Source organism: Nyctereutes procyonoides, unplaced genomic scaffold, assembly GCF_905146905.1.
Source record: "Nyctereutes procyonoides isolate TBG_1078 unplaced genomic scaffold, NYPRO_anot_genome, whole genome shotgun sequence".
NCBI classification, from domain to species: domain Eukaryota; kingdom Metazoa; phylum Chordata; class Mammalia; order Carnivora; family Canidae; genus Nyctereutes; species Nyctereutes procyonoides.
Genome location: NW_026575126.1, coordinates 59,565,707 through 59,581,084, shown reverse-complemented (window position 1 = coordinate 59,581,084; position 15,378 = coordinate 59,565,707). Strand labels below are relative to the sequence as shown.

The window sequence follows — 15,378 nt, the reverse complement described above, 5'->3', positions numbered from 1 at the left end:
CAAACAGTTTTTGGCTTCCAACCTGGGCTTGCAAAGCCAGATGCCTACGAGAGGGGCCAGCAGGTCACGTAAATGAATGAGCAGGCCAGGTGAGGCCTTGGGGTGAGCTGGAGGGCAAATGCCCTAAAGAATGTGGTGATTCTTCGGCTCTGGCCTGGGGATGCCACGTCATCTGATGTCTTCAAGAGAATCCAAAAATCAGTATTCGTGTATGAAACTGTGTTTTTTTCAACACTGGCAACAAATGCAAACATGAGAAAAACACTATTTGGATCAACAGAATGCATCTAGAAGCTGTATCTTACAATAGGTGCTGTACAATACTCTGGCCTCTAGGATGGGCAAAGCCATTGTGGTGTGGACAAGATAGACCTGGTTCCATCTCCTGGAGCTCAGGGTCTAGATGTGGGGACAAGGTCTCCTAGCACATGTAGACACGTGTGACTGTCTCCAAGCCACCAACCATCAACTAGTCCAAATCAGCTCTGCACTCTGTGTCCCAGGCCAGTTCAGGTCAAAAGGGGAGGTGGAGGCAGAAGGCTGCCCCTAAGCCATCCTATGGCAGGGCTTCTCAGGGTGTGGGAACAGCCCCCAGTGAAGGGAGGGAGTCTGAAGACACAGAAGAGAAGAGCCAGAAGTATAAGATGGTGAGGAGTGAGAGCTGACATCTGAGAGGTGGGGTAAGGCCACAGCCATGAAGGGCTTGGACTTGTGCTCTATTCCAGACTCAGTGGGGAGCCACTGTAGGTTAATGAGGAGGGGAGATCTTACTCCTTGTCCCTTCTGGCCTCTTTGATGGTTTTTGCTAGTCGCAGTGACTCTAATCTCTGCAATTTGGCCTCTCACTCCACTCCCTTGCCTGTGGGTCATATGGTAAGGCCCTGGGCTCCTGGGAACCCCCTGAAAATGAACTCCTTCGGAGAGGAAGAGGGAGAGGACACACCTGGGTGCTCCTCGTGCCCCAACTGTGATCTATATACTGCAGAGTGAGTGGCTCACTCTCTGTCATTATCTCTGGGGGATGCCACGCACTTGCCCAAGGTCACCCAGTCTTCAGAGCAGCTGGCTCCTTCACAGCCTGGGCTGAGGGTGGCTGCCTCAAACTGTCCTTGAATTTGCAGGAAGGGTTGCCAAAGATCTGGCCTGAAGCACTCCCAACCTCTTCTCCTGCTAGTCACATCCTCTCCCTTGGGTCAATTCCAGCAGCAGGTGGGGTAGGGGCACCTGGTATTGGGAATAGTGTAGTAAAGGGATTAGCCCCGGCCCAGGGGTCCCCAGTCTGCAGCAGGATGAGGATCAGGTGCTTCAGATGTGGGGTCAGAGCTGGTCAGCGGGACCTGACTGGGCCTACCTTCACTGGCCCAACCCAGAGTGGCCCGGGCAAACAGAACAGACCAGGGTCTTCTGACCAACAGATCAAGAAAAGCGGATTGGGATGATGTGGGGGGAAAAGCCCTGGACTCCAGTGCCAGGCACATCACAGACACTAGCTAAAGGTTTGTTGAATAAATAAATGAACAAAGGAATTCCCAGTGGAGCTACCTGTACCAAGTCCTGCCTTCCTCAGCGTCACTGCTTGCCTGCAGAGGGCTCAGAGAGGAGAGACTGGGGGAACCCCAGGAGCCCAGAGTGTGTTCCCTCAGCCACGTCCAGTCCCTTCTTGGGATCTCTGATCCGGAATTTCAGGGTACAACATCCCCGGGCCCTCTCGTTTTCCCATGAGCTGCAGGGTCTGGGGTTTGGGACTTCACTGAGGGCTGGGCTGGGCTGCTGCTTTGTATAGCCTGCAAAGCTAAAGCAAGGACCTAGAATGCTTGCTTGGTTGTCCAGGACACACTGATGCAACCTGAGGTTTGGCCCTGGATATTTTGGAGGCCAGGAGGAGAAGGGAAGGTCTTGGGTTTGCTAGCCCTAGGGCACATGCGGACAGAAAGGTGCCCTGACCTGAAATGGCTTCTTTGCCCAGACTACCTCTCTTCCTCAGAAATCACTGCCTCACTTTGGAGAGAGCCGTCCCCGCCTGCAAAACATTCAAAGTGTCTTGGTAAGACCCTCCCTGTGTCTGTTTTATGGTGCAATGGAGATCTCTATAAAACTTTTATGATTACCAATCACTCAAAACACCCTTCTACTAAACACATCCCCCCCTCTCCCTCCACCAATTTTCTACCTTCACTCACTGTGTCCTCCCCAATCTCAACCATGTGTTACTACACTATATTACTCAATCCGGCCAGGTTGGATTTGTTACTCTACACACACTCGCGATTCGTCCACACCGTTCCGGCTCCCTTAAACAGAGGTTTGGGGGGCTCTCCCTCATGCCCTTTCACACGGTGGTCTGCCACTACGCCCCATCCCCGTAGGTGCCGTGGAAGGCAGGCCCAAACCATGGCTAGTGTGTTAGGAGTGGGCTGGAGGTAGTAGGGGCGGTCCTAGGAGACACAAAGAGATTCCTTTTCTCTAATTTCTCATTGTGTTGGTCATTGTTGCTAAAAATACAATCAGTTTATTTCTTTGTTTCCAATTTTTTATCCATTTTTTCTCTTTTACTTCTTTTTGGATTTCTCTTAACTTAATCTACTTTGTTTTTGTCACCTTTCTCCCCCATTTATTTCTTGTGTGTTTCTTTTCTTATCTTTTATTATAATGTTTTGTCTTTAATATTATTCTTATCTTTATACATTTCATGATTTTGTGAACCAATACTTATTTTTTTTTCCTTCTTTCTTATTATTTGTTTTTAGTGTGTACTTGTTAGAGTATTGTGGTTTTTAAGATTATAATTATTTGTTTCCCAATTATTATTTTACATTTAAATGTACATTTTTTTTAATATTTTTTCTACAACTCCCCCCCCCCCCCCCCCCCCCCCCCCCCCCCCCCCCCCCCCCCCCCCCCCCCCCCCGCCCCCCCCCCCCCCCCCCCCCCCCCCCCCCCCCCCCCCCCCCCCCCCCCCCCCCCCCCCCCCCCCCCCCCCCCCCCCCCCCCCCCCCCCCCCCCCCCCCCCCCCCCCCCCCCCCCCCCCCCCCCCCCCCCCCCCCCCCCCCCCCCCCCCCCCTCCCCCCCCCCCCCCCCCCCCCCCACCCCCCCCCCCCCCCCCCCCCCCCCCCCCCCCCCCCCCCACCCCCCCCCACCTGCCGTAGGGAGGTCACTGTCTTCTGAATACGGAGGAAGTCTCCGCTTTCCCCAGCGGGGGGTCGCTCTCTGTTGGACCTGGAGGGGTCTCCCGCTTTCCTGCGGGGGGGGTCTCCGGGTCCGGGACGTGGTCGGGAGGGACCCCGCGCTGCCCGGCTGCGGGGGCTTGCTGAGCCCCGGCCACGGCAGGAACCGGGAGGAAGCCCCTCAGCCGCTGGGGGGCTCCGTCGCCGCCGCTACGAGCACCCCGGCTCTGCGGTCCCGGCCCCCGGCCTGATCCGGGCTCTGGCTGCGGCTCCGGCTAGCGACCCGCCGGGTGCTCGGGCCCCGGCCCCGGCGCCCGCCCGGGCAGCGCTCCATCGCTGCATCGCGGCTCCGCCCTCCGGCCCGCGCGCACCTGCCCGCCCGGCCCGCGGCTCCGCCCTCCGCCCCGCGCGCCGCCGCCCGCCCCTTTGTCCGCCCCGCGTGGCGCGCGCTCCCGCGCACGCGCACTCCCCGCGGCGCGCGCTCGCCCCCCCCCGCCGCGGGGCGCAGATTCTCCCCGCGCGGAGCGAGCGGCGCGCGGCGCCCCCACCCCGCCTTCCGGCCGCGCTGGGTCCTAGCGCCCGAGGCTCCCGCTCCGTCTTCCCGCCCCCCGTCTTTTCTAGGTCAGAACCCACGAGGGGGCGAGAACGAGGTTAGAGAGGACTCGGGGGAGTCTGAGAGGGTCACCTGGTCCCCGCGGGACCAGACTGCCCCAGACTGTCCCAGTCTGTTCTTGTGGGGCGGAGCTTGTGTCTGTTTCAAGGAGGGAAACAGTCCAGCTCTGCAGTCGCGTGTGCATCTATCTCCATTCATCCCATCAGTCTGTCCTATCCGGCCGCCGCCGTGCATCCATCCATGCACCCATCCATGCATCCATCCCTCCATCCTATTTTGAGCTAGACTGGAGGCAATTACCAGTCTACTCAGGGAAGCATAGGGGAAGAGGTCGCGAGCTGGGGGGCTTGGGGGCCGTGTCCAGCCCAGGTCCAGCTTGTGACCCCCGCTGTGAGCAGTGGCTGGTGGTGGGATACAGCTGATATGCGCAGTGCTCACTGGAGAGAAGGGAGGAAAGGGGATTCCAAACAGAGGAGCAGTGTGTGCAAAGACACTACCCGGGTGGATGAAGGAGCATCGTCTGACACTGGAGATTGACAGCCTGAAAGGAAGCAGGGTAGATGACTAGGGCAGGGCGGTGGAATTAGATAGGGACCACTCGTCTTCCCAAGGCTCTATTCTTCCTCTTTCTCAGACACATCCAGGCCGCCCCAGCCACACTTGTTTCATTAATGAGAAAGCCCCCCCCCCCCCCAGACACACCTTCCCTATTTCTTCTCTTTGTTCAGGCTGTTTTCTCCACCCAGCATACTCTTCCCAACCACCCTGACTGTGTCTAGATCATTTAGAACCAGGGATGGCAGACTCAAGTAGCTATAGATCACATAAATTAGTGACTGGGGTCAGGCATCAGGTGACTGCAAGTAAGTGGAGGAGATGAGGCAAAGTGGAGCATCATGGGCCTGTAGGGACAGATGATCTTTCAAGAGAAGCAGGAAATCCATATCCTAACACAGAGTCTTCCAACTTTTCAGTATTTGAAACAAATCCCCAAGTTCGGAAATAGTGAATGGGACAAATGAAACATGCTTTGGAGCCAAATCTAACCCGTGGGCCATCATTTTGCAACCTCTGCTACTGAGAATACTGCCTCAGTTCCCCTTTTCTCCCTCCTGCTTCTATCCAGCCACTTTTGTTCTAGAATCCAAGTACTATGCGATCATCAATCAGTTCTGCAAAACACAAAGTAGATTTGGTTGCTCCTCTGGGTAACATTGCCAAGGATGCCCTGTTACCTCCAGGGCGGAAAATCTAACCTCCTTGTTCTGGTGTTCAAAGCCTGTAGCCTTTGGGGTTTCTACCCCTTCCCCTAATGAGGTCCCTTCTTCTTCATTAAGCCTTGACCTCAGCCCGTGTTCTTAATATGTGCTTTCTCCTACCTCTGTGCCTTCATATACTTGGTTTCCTTTGTCTAGAACATCTTTCCTCTCTTCTTTGTTCTCTAAACAAGTTATCTCCCCACCCCCAGATATCTTTGTCTGCCTTTCCTCTCTCACCCTTCCTGTCCTGCCAATGTTCCAGAGTTTCAAATTTCAGCCTTTGTTCTACTCCTCTCCAAGTAAGGCCTGCTTGCCCCAAATGGAGGGGTTTGAGTTGTGGGGCAGAAAGAAGTGAAGTGGGAGATCAGACAGGGAGGAAGAGGGAAGAAAATATCTTCCTGTGTCTAGTAACCAAGTCCCAGAACATTAGAATTTAGAGTGCATTTTCCTCTCGTTATGAAAAAACAAAACAAAACAAAACAAAAACACGGAGGCCTGGAGAAGGGCAGGAACAGAATCTGGCCTTGAAATGCTCCCAACCGTGGTCATCAAAGGTTATCAAGGCCACTTCGGATGGAATCCTTCCCAGATTCCTTGCCTAGGAATTTGATTATCCACAATGCAGTTAGAAAACGTTGGCCAAAATGCATGGTGGGTATTTAAGTCCCCTTCCCCCCACCCTAGGCTCTGCAGAGTGAGAAGTCCTGGTCCTCAAAGGGGGCACACTCTTATAAGGGGTCCCATCAAGGGTCCCATCAACATTTAAGCTGCAGCTGCTGCCAGGGCATTTTGGGTGCCATGTGTTCATAACCAGCAGGCAAGAAGAGTCACTTCTCTGGCAGCAATCATTGAAGCTAATTACTTTCTAGAAGTTACTACAGAAGTACCCTGATCAGTTACTAGAAGAAGGCAGGGCTGCTTTTACAAAAGGAGAGCAGGGACAAATACATGTGGAACCCAGTGATCCATTAGAGTGATCCATTGGTTATGATAACCAAGAGTTTTAGACCCCTCAGGAGGGAAACCTTGGATCACACCACCGAGTGATCCTTCAGGACCTGCCAAGTTGAGAGGCACCGGGGAGGCTCAGTGGTTGAGTGTCTGCCTTTGGCTCAGAGCGTGATCCTGGGGTCCTGGGATAAAATCCAGCATTGGGCTCTCTGCGAAGAGCCTGCTTCTCCCTCTGCCTATATCTCTGCCTCTCTCTCTGTGTCTCTCATGAATAAATAAATAAAATCTTTAAAGAGAGAGAGACTGGAGGCACCCATGGAGGAGCTGTGTGGCCAGAAGGATGGGATGTGGCAGCCATGAAAATGGACCATCCAGACCGCAGGGGATGGTGGGATGGGATGGTGACTGCCCAGAGCAACAGTGGTGGAGGCTCTCCAGAGTTCACAAAGAAGTCTCCACTTTGCTCCCTTCTAGCTGATCCCCATCAATGACTGAGTGCCTCGAAGACACAGAAGTGCCCAGATCCCTAGAGACACAGAGCGTCCCCGATGGGCAGCTGGGGATCAAGGCCTTCCCATTGGCTTCATCAAACTCTCTTAACATTCTTATCTCACCTTCCTTCCTTCTTTCCCTCTTCCATGCATTAGATTTATTGAGCCTCATCGTTCACCCAGCCGCCTTTGGCTCCCTTCTGATTTTCCTACCCAAGCGTTTTCTCCCAATAAGATAGCTGCTTACACATCTGACCCCATCTTGGCCCACTTCTTGGAGAAATGAACCAACACAACACATCTGAACAGAGGAACTAAAACAGCTATTCATAATGCTGCAGTCCTTTTCCCTTGACACCTGGGGATAATCCACTCTTGCCAGCTCAAAGTTTTGCACCCACAGCAATGCTGGCCTTCCAGAGAGGGTCTTGGTGGGTATGATCTGGATAGCAGAACACAAAGATAAAACGTCGCTATGATCTCCATAACAACACAGAAAAAACATCAGAAAACAGATAATCAGTTAGGTTTCCTCTGCCTGGGGCCCATACCCTCTTCAATGCTGGCATGTCCTCACACTCCTGGGCTGTCAGTTTGCTGCTCCTGGCTCATGGACCGTGGGGCCAGGAATCTGTCCCAGACTTCCTTTTAGCTGCATCTTTTTTTTTAAAGATATTATTTATTTATTCATGAGAGACAGAGAGAGAGAGAGGCAGAGACATAGGCAGAGGGAGAAGCAGGATCCCCACAGGGAGCCTGATGTGGGACTCGATCCTGGGTCCCTAGATCACAACCTGAGGCAAAGGCAAACACGCAATCACTGAGCCACCCAGGTGTCCCTTTGGCTGCATCTTATGTTCACTGATGTATCAGAAGTTTTTGCTACTGTTGGGGTTGGGGAAGGAATCAAAACAGAGTTCTTGTCCCCTAGAATGTATACATCATGTTTCAAACTATTTGAGTTTGGGTGACTCTCCTAGCTGTATGGAAAGTGATGTCTTGGCCATATCGGTAGTCCCCATGCTGGAGGTCATGATGGTGTCTGGGGATTTCCCCAGTCTGGTCTATGTTGTACGATGCTCCTTGTTGCTCATGACCCCAGTCACGACAAAGAGAAGGCATTCCTGGCTTGTTGGTCCACATTACAATAGTGCAGGGAGAACCTTCTGACAGCCACCATTACGCCCAGGACACTGACACTGGTGACCAACTCACCAGTGTGGTCAGAGATCCTGGTGGCACTGGTAACTGGTTCATTCAGAGAGCAGATCACGTTTAGGAAACTGAAGATCATAATGACATGTTGAGCAAAGGTTATGGAAGCTGGTCACAGTCAAGAACGGGAGTATCCAGCGCCACCAGGAGACAAGGGTCAAGCTATTGCCAATAACGAAAACCAACAGTTGCACCAGAACCCAAGATGGATCAGAAGGAAGACAGCAGAGCAGCCCAGGATGTACAACAGCTGGAGGTGATGGATCTTTAAATCTCTCATTACCTTTTTGGAGAATATATTCTGAAGTGAGAAACACAGTGTTCCAGCAAGAGTCCTGATGAGCTCCCCACCTCCCGCGTCAAAATACAACTCTGTGACCGCGGCCAGCAGGATGCCACTGATGATGGGAAGTACAGTATAATGGCACTGCAGAGAGGAAAGAACCTGCTTCTTTATGACATTGCCAAGCTGCTGAGTTGTACTTGGAGTGGCTTTGAAGGGAATTCTGCTCCTTGTAGCTGAAAGCTTGCCAACGGATATGAGAAGAATATCTCTAAAATCATGAGAGTGGTTGCTCCTGGAGATGGAATCCAGGAAATGGGCCTGGGGTCGGGGTGGATAATGGGAACTCATCTTTCTGTGTCATGTTTTTTCTTTTTTTCTTAAAAATATCTGACACCGGCGGGGGGGGGGGGCGCCCCTGGGTGGCTCAGTGAGTTGAGCATCCGACTCTTGGTTTGGGCTCAGATCATGATCTCATGGGTTGTGGGGGCCCTGGGCTCTTTGCTCAGCGGGGAGTCAGCTTGAAGGTTTTTTTCTCCCTTTGCCCCTCCCCCCCCTTGCATGCATGCTCTGCTTTCTCTCTCTCAAATGAATAAATAAATCTTTAAAAGAACATCTGACACAAATATGACAAAATGTTAACATTGATTCTAGTTGTGGATATGCACAGGTTTATACTTTTCTCTATTTTCTTTTACAGTTTTCAAAATAATTAAAAATTACTTGGTGGAAGTCTTTTTAAATGAGATCCGGTGTGGGGGGAAAGGGGAGAAGAAAAGGAATAGGTTTCGCAGTATGTGATTCTGTGTTTCCTAAAGGAAAATCCAGGAATTCTCTAAAATGATCTCACCTTGTACTCTGAGAAACACAGGACTGAAAAATAGTTTGGCTCCCTGGCCCCTGACATCTTAGGCCTCAGGGCTGGATGTGGCTGTTTCTCTGGGAAGTTGTGGAGCCAGGATCTGGTAGGTGCTCACCTCCCCACCCCCACGCTTATTGCAGGGGAGGAAGAAGCATCCTCTGGAATCCTCACAACAGAGTCAGGGCTGCTCAGAGCTTGTTCACTCCCAGTTCCTTCTTTGGGGATGGATCGCCAACGCCATCCCCAGGAACACAGGCATTTGGAAGGAGACAAGTGCTGTCTAGTACACATCCCCAGGGGTCTGGATTTAATGATGTCCTAGTTTGGGTTTCCCAGAAACAGACCCTGAGACAGGAATTGGAAAGGAAGTGGTTTATTTGGTAGGTGATCTCAGGTAGGGGAGGGGAGAAGTGAGCCAGGAAGGCAATGCCAAGCAAATTATCGCTGTGGGCAATAGGAAGGGAATCCCACTGGGGAGCTCTCAGAGACAAGTGTAGAATGTGTGTCTACATGCACAGAGCACGTATTATACCCCAGCTCCTGTCAGTCACCAGTGAGAGCTCCCGCGGAGGCAGGCAGTGCTGTGGATGTGGGCAGAGCACACGGGATCAGATAAGGCCCCTAGAAAAGGTGATGAGGATGCTGGCAAGTAGAAGTGGAGGAGGGGCCCAGGAAGACTGGGTGAGGAAGCGACAGTGTGTGACACCATGGCTAGCACTTACTGCGGTACCCTGGGGCTGGCATGACACTCACGTAGTCCAAGTAGAGTAGAACTCTCTTTCCAGCATCAGCTCTCCCCCATCTCTTAGCAACAGAACCCCAGTTCTCCCTTGGGGACCCCTATTCCTTGACATATCTTTCCCCCTTGTTGGGGGGAGGAGGGGTTCATCCGTTTGGCTGTAGGAGTGGACTTGGGACCCAGTGCCCACCAATTAGTGTACGTCAGCCCCCTGGCCACCCTGATGTTTGTGAGATAGGTCTGTACCCCAAGCCAGGCCAATAGGATAGAACTCTCTTCCCACTGAACTGGAAGATAGAGAGATGTAAGTCTGGAGTTCATATTACCAGAGAGACCCTCCCAGGGGGTGAAGCCAGAACAGTAGACAGCAGAGCCAAGAGATGAAGAATCAAAGTCCTCATGCCATTATTTAAGCCCCTGGATCCAGCTATACCTGAAGACTCTGGACTTTTGGGGTATGTTCCGCCCTAAAGTTCCTTTTGTGCTTAAGTCCGTTGGACTTGGGTCTCTGCCACTCACAACTCCAAGTTCTTTATACTGTGTATAAATGTGGATTTCTGCAGTGTTTAAAAATGCAGGGGTAAATGAAAGATCCTGCCATCTATCCCCATACTCACTATTTCCTCAGCATGCAGGTTGTGAAAGGGAATTCTCAGAGGGCGCTCAGCCTGCCCAGGAGCAGGGGTTTCAGATGCCTAGAATTCAGCCTCTGCTCCCCAGGGCACTTGTTCTTGGGGCCACTTGAGGAGTTGGGGGTGTTCATGGCAGAGCACGAAGGTGAGTTCCTCGGCTGCCACATGGGGACCCTTTCCCTTTAAGCTTCAGGAACCTCTGGGTTCTAGGCCAGGGCATATATGCATTGATTCGTTCATTCATTCATTCATGCATTCATTCATTCACACTTGATAATGAGCACCTACCGTAAAGGGGCATTAGGGTAAATAGATGAGCTACACAGACTGTCCTTGTCTTCAGGAGCTTCCAGCCTAGTGGGGGAGACACTGTATTAATCATACCAATAAATGTCAAATTCTGCCCAAGATCAGACTACAAAGGAGAGACAAAGGTCAGGGCTTTCTGGAGGAAGTGACGGCTGCGCTGGGATGGCAAGGGGTGAGCAGGGGCTACGTAGGTAAAGGGCCATCTCAGTGTTCAGGCCCCTGCTCCTCGGTTCATGCTCACTCACGGGTATCAACCTCCGTGTCTCCCCTAGAGCCTGCTCAGCAGCTCAGACACACTTCCTTTTCCCACCTTCCGGAGACCATAGCCCTCAACTCTAGGGAGCTCTGCTTCGTGTCTGACCTGCATCCTGCCTGCTGCCAGCACAGTGTACTCTCCTTGCTTTGGTCCCAGCAGAGGTGAAGGGCAGCTGAGCACCTGCCCCCCCAAATGGTTTTCGTGTCACCTCTCTTCTCAGGGATGAGTCTCTGGACATTCATTAGGTATCTAGGGTACATACCAGGTACTTCCACAAGGCTAGGCCTTCCCCCAGATGGGGAAACCGAGACACGAGCTATAGAGGTCCTGAACAACAAAGCCCGCCTCTTCCATCCCTGGAGTAGGAATGGACACTGTGTTCTTCTCCCTTTAACGTCTCCCCGGCCAAGGGCTCTGCCCAGTAGGCAGCTTCCATCTGTTGCTGGCACTCCAGAGCCTGCCTGGGGAGGGGGTCTCCTTGACCCCCGGGGACAAGACCCTCTGGCCATCCCATCCCTTCCTCCAGCTTCTAGCTCTCAGGGAACCTCTGTTCATCCCTGCCTGCTTATTTCACAATCACAGATTAGTGCCTGGTCAAGTCCTCAGCATCGTACACATATTAACTCATTCAGACGTCACAACAACCCTACAGTGAGTCTGTTGTCATCATGTCTGAGACACAGAAAGGCGACGAGTTTGCTGAAGTTCACACCCTAGCAGGGACTCGAACCCAAGCAGACTCCAGGGTCTGGGCCCCCAACCACCGCGCCGCCTAGCCCATCCATCTCAGCCAAGCCGTCCTCACCTCCTCCTCTCCCCCAGTTCCGTTCTACCTCATTCCCAGCTCTCTCCCACTTCCCCTCCCCATCACAATTTCCTGATTTCTATCTATTCCTGCCTACGAGCTGCTGCCCTGCCCAGGAGGGGCCATTCTGGTGTCCAGGGGCAATGGTGGGGTTGGGCTGCTGCGGGGGGGGGGGGCGGCTTGAGGGGAAGGGAAGGGACACAGGGCAGAGGTCTGGGTGCTAGAAGGGCCAGGCCACCCCCCCCCCCCCCATCTATTTCCAGCATGCTGGCGGCTTGGCTGAGCCCAGGCCTGGAAGAGGTGGGCTGGGTGGAGCAGGAGGGGGCTGGGCGGAGCCGGGACTACCAGCCCTAATTAAGTCAGTTAATTAGGTGGGGAGGAGAAGCCTGTGGGAGTTAATGAGCTTGGCTAATTAAGTGGATCTTGGAGAATGGCTCAAATTCTAATGGCTGGGGAGGGATAGGGGCTTAGGCAGGATGGAGGGAGGGGGGCTGAGATGCCTTGTGCCTCCCAGGTGTCACTAGGGTCTGTCTGCGGCCACTATCGGGGTCTGAGGCCACTACCAAGACCTGAGTGGCTATCGGGTGTGCAGCCACCCCAGGGATTGGTTAGAACTTAACCATCAAGATCTGACGCCCTCTCCAAGGCCCATACTATTGACATCTGGGTCTGAAGTCATATTGAGGGCTGGTCCCCTGTCACCTATCCCTTTGGGGTTAAAGTTAGGTTCCTTTGGGGGATGTGGACAGAAATTGAGCCCTGACCCAGGAACCTTTCAGAACAACCATGGCAATCCCTGTGTGCCACACACATCTCCCACCGTGTTTAAGTTTGCAAAGCATTCCAGCTGTCACTGCCAGCAAGGAGATGTGTGGGGCTCTTGTCCCAGCTCACAGATGTGGCAACTGAGGCCAGGGAGGAAAGAGCTTGCCCTGGCTCATCCTCAGCCTCCTGCTCACAGCACATATCCAGGAGGCAGGGTCTTGGGGGATGTCAAGGGAATGTTCTCTTCCAGGCCTGAAGCCAGATGTTCCCAGAGGCTAGGGGCCCTCTCTTGCTTGAGCCCAGTTCTGCTTGTGGAATCCTCAATAACCACCTCCACTGCCACCACCATGGTTCCTGAGGGTAGAGCCCTTAGCACTGGTGACGTGTGAGTACATGATACGAGGGCCAGCCACAGAATGTGGGCCTCTTGCTAAGAAAGCGGAACAAGGGGATCCCTGGGTGGCTCAGTGGTTTAGCACCTGCCTTTGGCCCAGGGCATGATCCTGGGGTCCTGGGATCGAGTCCCGCATTGGGCTTCCTGCATGGAGCCTGCTTCTCTCCCTGCCTGTGTCTCTGCCTCTCTCTCTCTCTCTCTGTGTCTCTCATGAATAAATAAAATCTTAAAAAAAAAGCAGAACAAAAGCTTTTCCCTTCTACCCAGCTCTCTCTCTCTCAGCCCGTCCTGAGGGTTTTTGTTTAGTTACTGTTCAGTGTCATGCTCCATTGGGCATGGGGACACGCGATGCGCCAGTGCAGCCCCTCACAGCTGCCTGGGGCCACCGCACTACACACTCAGTGTGGGACCTGGCTGCACCCAGGCCTCTGGGACACCAAGGACAGCAGTGGTGACTGCGTGGAGCACAGAATGGGTAGCTGGGAGCCCATGCAGCGGACGTGGGAGGGCGGGATGGTGCATGGCACACGCTCTATGGTCCCAGCAGCCTTTACTTACAAATTCTAGGATGAAGTTATTAAGAATTGCAAGATGCTAATTACAGAGCAGCAAATCGAAGTTCGGGGCTCTAAGTGATGGCACCGGTCATGCCCTGAGTGACACACAATCTGATAGTCCGCACAGCCCCTCCGTGCACTTGTTGTCCTCATTTTTCCCATTTGTTCATTCACTCACTTAATCACCATATATTTATTGAGTGCTTCCTCTATGCAATGAACAAATCAGAAAAAAGTCTCTGCCCTCATCCGTTCCAGTGGGGAGCAAAGAGGGGGGCAAGACAACAAACAGGGTGCCTAAATAAATAATTATGCTTCAAGGGATTCATGTGAGGGAAGAACCAAAGCCAAGAGGGACGGGAAGAACAGGAAAATCCTCATAGAGAAGGTTACATTTGAGCAGAAGCTTGATGAAGTTGAGGGAGGGAGCCGTGCAGTTATGGGGGGGCAGAGTCCAGGAGGCCGGCCAGGAGCAATAGCCAGTGCAAAGGCCCTGGGGCCAGAGTGTGCTTGGGATGTCAGGAACAATGAGGAGGCTGGTAAAGCACAGGAGGGGAGGAGAGGTAACAGGGACAGTTCACTCGGGGCCACCATAAGCCTTTGGCTTTGATTCTGAGTGAGGTGGGAGTCACTGGGTTTTGAGAAGAGGAGGAATAAGCTATGTCTTAGGCTTTAACAGGGTCCCACTGGCTGCTGTGGGGCAGACAGCCTCTTGGGGTAGGGGGAGGAGAAATGAGGAGGTTCCTGCACCCAGCTGGGTGAGAGAGGACAATAACTTGGACAGTTGGACGAGGGCAGTGGAGGAAAGGTGGGGGCAAGTGGATCTGCTGGCAGATTGGACGATGGGGGTGATGGGTGCATGCGTGTGTGTGTGTGTGTGTGTGTGTGTAGTTTACCCTGGGCATCTGGACCACGAACCAGTGAGGACACCAAGCAGCTCTCTGGTCCCCAGGATTCCTTGCCCTTGAGGGTCTGCTGTCATTTGGGGAGCACTCCCATCCTCAGGCCAGCGTACGCGTCGTGAAAAGTTTCCAGGAACTCTCAGGCTCAGGGCCACAGACTGAAATGTTCACAGCAGGCCCAGGGAGGGACTGTGGTTGGGGGCCACAGAGTGGTAAACCGGAGAGCCCTGGCTCACTGCGAGGGTGGCCTCCTCTCCCCTGCGACCTACTGTTGTCACATGGGAATGTAAACTCAGGCTCTCAGAGCCTCCAGTTGTTCAAGGGAAGTTGGAACTCTAGATCATAGGAAGTAATGCCCTGCTTTTAACAATATTGGCAAATTAGTGTTTAATGTCAGGGCAGGCTATACTCCTTTGTGAGCCCGAAGACAGGACAGAGGGGCTGCTTCTGTGGGCCTCCTTCCCATGGAAACCTCTGCACCTGGGGTGTTTGCAGACTGGGAAACACAGATCTCCCTAGGGTGCAACATGATAAGCCAGCTCTTGACTGGTGTGGGCAGGAGCCGGGGTGGGGGGCAGATAGGGGAATGACTGGGAAAGAACACCCTCTCCGAGCCTCTTGGATACCAGGCAGCGGCACTGCATCAGGGATGATGTGGTGCCAGGCAAGGGTAGGTGTGGCCTCTTGGGCATCCCAGAGGAGGATAAGAAGGTACAGTGGCCAGTAGGGTGAGACCATGACCAGGAATAAGCCATAAGGTGAGATTTGCTCCAAGACAAGAGAACCAGCACGACTGAGCAGGAAGGGAAGACGGCTGGGCTTCTCCTTGTCCCTGCCCTAGAGACCACCCTCTACACCCAGAAAGCCCATCTCCACTTTCCTGGATCTGGGCTGGGCCAGGGGGGCTGCTTTTGAGAAGCAGAGAGAGACAGAGGCAACAGAAAAAGCTCTTCCACCATCACATCGGGTCGGCACCCCCCAGTGTGGCACCGTGTGTCCCAGGCACGACCTCATTCGGGCTGCTAACAATCTCAGAAGGTTGGAACCATGGGTGTGCCCATTTTACCGAGGGCGAAATTGGGTCACAGAGCTGTTGGGTAACCTGGCCAAGGTCACAGGCCTTGGAAGTAGTGAGAACTGCAGTTAAGCCCAGGGGTGTGTGGCTACAAAATCTGAAAGGT

General features: G+C 53.3%; 1 protein-coding gene across 2 annotated transcripts in view; it reads right to left on the bottom strand.

The window, feature by feature from the left end:
* SBK1 (SH3 domain binding kinase 1) overlaps positions 1-15,378 on the bottom strand; it is a 46,970-nt gene that overhangs the window by 18,241 nt on the left and 13,351 nt on the right. Inside the window, exon 2 of one of the 2 annotated variants that reach the window (XM_055340868.1) lies at positions 10,498-10,563. The exons of the other annotated variant lie outside the window; for it this stretch is intronic. The gene's annotated coding sequence lies outside the window, so the exon portion shown is untranslated. The remainder of the gene's footprint in view (positions 1-10,497; positions 10,564-15,378) is intronic. 2 annotated transcript variants of the gene reach the window in all.